Source organism: Thunnus thynnus, chromosome 11, assembly GCF_963924715.1.
Source record: "Thunnus thynnus chromosome 11, fThuThy2.1, whole genome shotgun sequence".
In the NCBI taxonomy this organism is placed as follows: domain Eukaryota; kingdom Metazoa; phylum Chordata; class Actinopteri; order Scombriformes; family Scombridae; genus Thunnus; species Thunnus thynnus.
The window spans coordinates 1,765,172-1,771,171 of NC_089527.1; positions in this window are offsets into that span (position 1 = coordinate 1,765,172).

A 6,000-nucleotide genomic window follows, 5' to 3' on the forward strand; every position below is an offset into this window, starting at 1 on the left:
ATAATATTCTTATTCTTATCTGACACGTCCTTAAGTTTCCAGAGACCAACCTTGACTGAAAAAATACAAGAGAAACTTGTTGGTGGAAACAATGTGGTTTAAAAGAACAAAATCAAAGGTGTGTTAGCAAACATTCATCTGACAGAAAGACCTTTCAGTTTCCACATTAGTTTGTGATTTTTATCTCCTGACATTCAATGATAGTCTCATATTTTTTCAAGTATGTCTTAAAACAAAGAAAAAAAGAAACTAGTTTTTAATCAATTAAGTACGTTTTCAAACTCAAACACTAGATTAGAAATGTTTCAGTCAGGTTTTAGGACACATTACAGCACAGAGAAAGACCTGATAAAAGTTTCTGGATGCTACTTGACCTGAGAGCTGCCTTTGATACTGAGGACCACCAGATTCTTTTAGATAGATTAAGTGAGCATGTTGGGTTGTCTGGAATAGTTTTTAACTGGTTTTACTCTGTTGTGGCAGAAAGAGCAGGATAACAGAGGAATCAGATGGTCGAGACACAGGTGTCAGATGGGGAATCTCTTTATTCACAGCGGCCCTACTAACAACGTAGTCAGAGATATCTTACGTGACATGCCTTTTTAAACTGAAGACAGGCTGTATGTGTGTGTATGTGTTGGTGTTGCGTGACAAGGCTCATCCTGTTTACCAGACTCTTTGGCTATCGCAAATCCTGAAGAAGAATGGAACATCTCTCAATTTCACTTATCTTGGACTTTGACCAAATTTGAGTGGACGTCTCTGCACTGTGTGTGTGTGTGTGTGTGTGTGTGTGTGTGTGATACTTCGCCCCTTTCCCAATATTCCAGATGTCTCCTGTTTGGTTTGGTGGGCTGACATGTTTGGCATCAGTACAAGTCACAGCGACCTGGCACTCATTCTCCTACACTTCATATCTTTGCAGGAGAAAATGTTTTGTCTCTATAGATGACCACTCCTCTAAACACTATGAGGTTACCTGAGGGGCACCACAGGGATCAATTTTAAAACAGCATTTTATCATTTGAAGAACTTCTCCACAGTGAGGCCATTTCTCTCTCTGAGCAACACAGAAAGACCCTTTATAACCAGCAGGCTAGACGGCTGTAACGCTCTCCTTACTGGTCTACTGAAGAATACAATTAATCAGCTACAATTAATTCAAAATTCTGCTGCAGGAGTGCTGATTAAGACCAGGAGGACACATTATACCTATTTTAAAGTCTTTACACTGGTTACCTGTTAGTTTTGGTTTTGATTTTCAAATTCTTTTATTAGTTTTTAAGGCACTTGATGGCCTCGCACCAGACTACCTCTGAGAAATGCTTTATGTTTATGAACCAGGAAGGCCCCTCAGATCCTCCGGTTCTTCTCTTTTAGCTGCTTCTCAAAGCAGAACAAAAACCTTCAGAGGATCTGAGAGCAGCTGAAAATACTAAAATCCATCTATTTAGTCTGGCTTTCATGTAGTGTTTTATAATTTTATTGTTTTATTATTTATGCTTATTTATCATCATCATTATGATTTATTTTATTCTATTTTATTTGATCAAGATTTTACTGTTTTACTGTAATCTATTTTTTACATAATTTTATTTATTGCTTGTATTATCTGTATTATCTTAACTATCCATCTTTTATTGTTGTTTTATTCAATTAACTTTTTTTTGTTTTTTAGTTGTTTTGGTGCACATTACACTCTAAATTCATTTTTAAATTCTGCGGTTTGTCAATCTCTTGTTAAGCACCTTGAATTGCATTTGATTTGTTGGAAAAGTTCTATATAAATAAACTTCGATTGATCGATTGATTGATGTCATGTCAGACGGTACATTTACACAGCAGAAACAAACAAGCTGGATATGTTACATGTTTTATTATTTTTGAGAGAGATGTTCAGTAAATGCAGACTCCACAGATACTTCAAACACACCTCTGCTGATGATGCCTCAGCATGTGAAACAAACAGATGTGACAATCTGATCTGAATAACATTAAAAGTTTCACCATTAACAAACTGTTTGGAACTATAAGTTCTACTGTAAAGGTTAGTACAAGACATTTGAAAGTCTCACACTTTCCACAGGTTTACTGGGATTAATACCAATATATGTTGGAATTATTTCTTTAAAATACAACAATAATTTGGATTAAACAAACAGGGTTTTTTCTAAAACTGACTTTACATAATATTCTTATTCTTATCTGATATGTCCTTAAGTTTCCAGAGACCAACCTTGACTGAAAAAATACAAGAGAAACTTGTTGGTGGAAACAATGTGGTTTAAAAGAACAAAATCAAAGGTGTGTTAGCAAACATTCATCTGACAGAAAGACCTTTCAGTTTCCACATTAGTTTGTGATTTTTATCTCCTGACATTCAATGATAGTCTCATATTTTTTCAAGTATGTCTTAAAACAAAGAAAAAAAGAAACTAGTTTTTAATCAATTAAGTACGTTTTCAAACTCAAACACTAGATTAGAAATGTTTCAGTCAGGTTTTAGGACACATTACAGCACAGAGAAAGACCTGATAAAAGTTTCTGGATGCTACTTGACCTGAGAGCTGCCTTTGATACTGAGGACCACCAGATTCTTTTAGATAGATTAAGTGAGCATGTTGGGTTGTCTGGAATAGTTTTTAACTGATTTTACTCTGTTGTGGCAGAAAGAGCAGGATAACAGAGGAATCAGATGGTCGAGACACAGGTGTCAGATGGGGAATCTCTTTATTCACAGCGGCCCTACTAACAAAGTGGTCAGGTGAGGCGAGACGGATGGCGGTGTGAGTGCGAACACCGCGATAGTCGGACATCGGAGGCGAGATCTAACATGGCGGCGACCTGTTGCTGAATGAACTGAGAAGATTTAAACACCTCCTGATTCAAATTACATTCACCGATCATCTGTCACCACCTACCCGGACCACTACATCTTTACAGTGGAGGACATAACGGATCTTGAAGCATTCATCGACGACTACTACAACCGGCAGATCAACATGGAGCCAGACTCAGCCAAACCCAGCACCAAAAGACGAAAGACAGAGTCATCAACGGACACAGACGATCTACAAACCACCGAAGTTGAGGTTAGTGTGCTAGCAAGCATAAACAAAAAACTGGACTTATTAGTATCACTACACGAAGAGATTAAAGACATACACAATAGCCTGGAGTTTGCCCACCACAACATGGTCACACTACAAAAAACCAACCAGGACTTACAAACCACCGTTAAAACTCTCGACGAACAAATACATGCCATCTCCAAAGAAAATAAGACTCTGAAAGAAACTATGTTGGATTTACAAACCCGTTCTATGCGCGACAATCTCATCTTCTCTGGCATCTCCGAACAAACACCTGACAACCCAGAAAACCTCATAAAAAACTTCATGAAAACTCAACTGAAAATCCCCCCCGACACTGTACAAAACATCACTTTCCACAGAGTACACCGCCTCGGAAAACCATCAACTAAAGGACCCTGGCCCAACACTTCAAACAAAAAGAACTGGTCAGAAGCAGAGGAAGGGAACTCAAAGGAACATCATTTAGACTCAATGAGCAATATCCACATGAAATAAACGAATGCCGGAAAGTATTGTAGCCCATTCTCAAAGAAAACAGACAAAACAACAGACGTGCATCAATCATAGTGGACAAACTGTATATCGACGGACAATTATTTCGCAACTCCAAAATCACGCCATGGCTCTTCTGAAAATACAGAAATAGACTCATACATCTAACTGTAACAACCCTGATTATCTGACCGAAAGCCTCACTCCCGACCTCGCTCCTCTGTAATAAGGAAACCGCCTGCGTTCCCCTACAGAGGAATCAAAAAATCTACCTCTCTCTCGTAATTTTCATTTTTTTGTGTGCGTTTGTGTGTGTGTGTGTGTGTGTGTGTGTGTGTGTGTCTGTGTGTTAATGTTCACATGTTATGTTGTTGTCACCATTCACCGTTATGTCTAGACAGTCTAAGGCAGTTATAGCAACCCTCCTCCTCCCCCCTCCTTCACTGGCTTCTTCTTTATGCTTCATTCAAAACAAGATAAACCAAACACATAACCATGCGGACACTCAACCTGGTAAAGTGGAATGTACGTGGCTTTCGTGCACAGACTAAAAGAATCAAAATCATCAATCATCTCATAAAATTAAAGGCTGATATACGTTTTATGCAAGAAACCCACCTTACAAACTCTGAATTACAATATATTAGACTCAAACAATTTGATAAAATATTCTCATCCACACTCAACACAAAACAAAGAGGAGTTTCGATCTTAGTCGATAAAAACATCCCATTCATCCATAACTCATCCATCACTGACCCACAAGGAAGATTCATCATTGTTAATGCATCTATTAATCAGACAACATACACATTTGCAGACATTTACGGCCCTAACAATGATGATCCATCCTTTTCCCATAATTTTTTCTCCTTACTATACAATTCAGCAAACATCATAATAGCCGGAGATTTCAACACTGTTATCAATCCTACAACCGACCGCTCTAGCACACCCGGTAACACAAGAACCTGGCACTCAACTGAAGTTATTAAACAATACATGAAGGAACTTGGACTTGGCGATAGATGGAGAATGAAAAACCCATCATCCAGACAATATTCATATTTTTCCTCTCTCCATCAGTCTTCCTCTAGAATTGACTTCTTTCTTGTAAGTAATTCACTCTCCCAGCACATCCAAGGAAACACAATCCATCCAATCATAATCAGTGATCACGCTCCAGTTTCCTTATCAATAAAAACTCAAACACATATCAAGTCTCCCACAAGATGGCGTTTCAATACATCACTCTTGGAGGATCCAGATTTCATCACATTAATTCAGAAAGAGTGGGCATCCTTTCTGGAGATGAATGACTCTCCAGAGATCTCAGCATCACTCTTATTGGAAACAGGAAAAACAGTCATCAGAGGAATAATCATTTCATATTCATCACATAAGAAACGACAGCAACAGGAACAAGAAACTAGCTTAGAGACAAAAATCAAACACCTAACACACCAACTAACCAGCAATCCCTGTGAACAAAAACAAAATGAATTAGCTCAACTTAAAACCCAATTGGAAAGCATCATATACAAGAAAACACAATTCATTATCCAACAGCTCAAATATGAAAACTTTCAGTACAATAATAAATCAAGTAAATATTTGGCTAATCTATTACAACTCAAAAAAGAAAAAGCAATAATCCCATCTATACTCAATTCCACAGGTACAGTCACACATAATCCACAAGAAATCAATGACATATTTCATAAATTTTATAGCAACCTTTACTCCTCAAATTACAAACCCAGTCAATCAGAAATAGACACTTTTTTAAGTAATCTGGACCTACCAACAATACCATCAGATTTAGCCCACCTTTTAGATTCACCACTCAGCCTCGAAGAATTACATAAAGCTCTACTCAAAATGCCAAACAATAAATCACCTGGACCAGACGGTTTTCCTGCAGAATTCTACAAACATTTCTGGAATATATTATCACCACTATTCTTCAGAGTAACTACAGAAATTAAAACTACCTCCATTATACCCACCCACATGAACACCGCTGTAATGACATTACTCTTAAAACCCAATAAGGACCCAACCCACCCCTCCAGTTATCGCCCCCTATCACTAATTAACACAGACCTCAAAATCATTACAAAAACATTGGCAACCAGAACAGAAACAGTCGTTCCACTTATAATCCATCCCGACCAGACAGGCTTCATCAAAAATAGACACGCTACAGACAATATATCAGACTTTTTAATTTGATTAATACATCACAGCAAAAACACAACAAAACCGTAATTGTATCACTGGACGCAGAAAAAGCATTCGACAGAGTAAACTGGACTTTTCTATTTTCCACCCTCCACTGGTTTGGCTTTGGAGAGTCATTCATCCACTGGATTAAAACGCTATACACTTCACCCAGGGCCACAGTTACCAC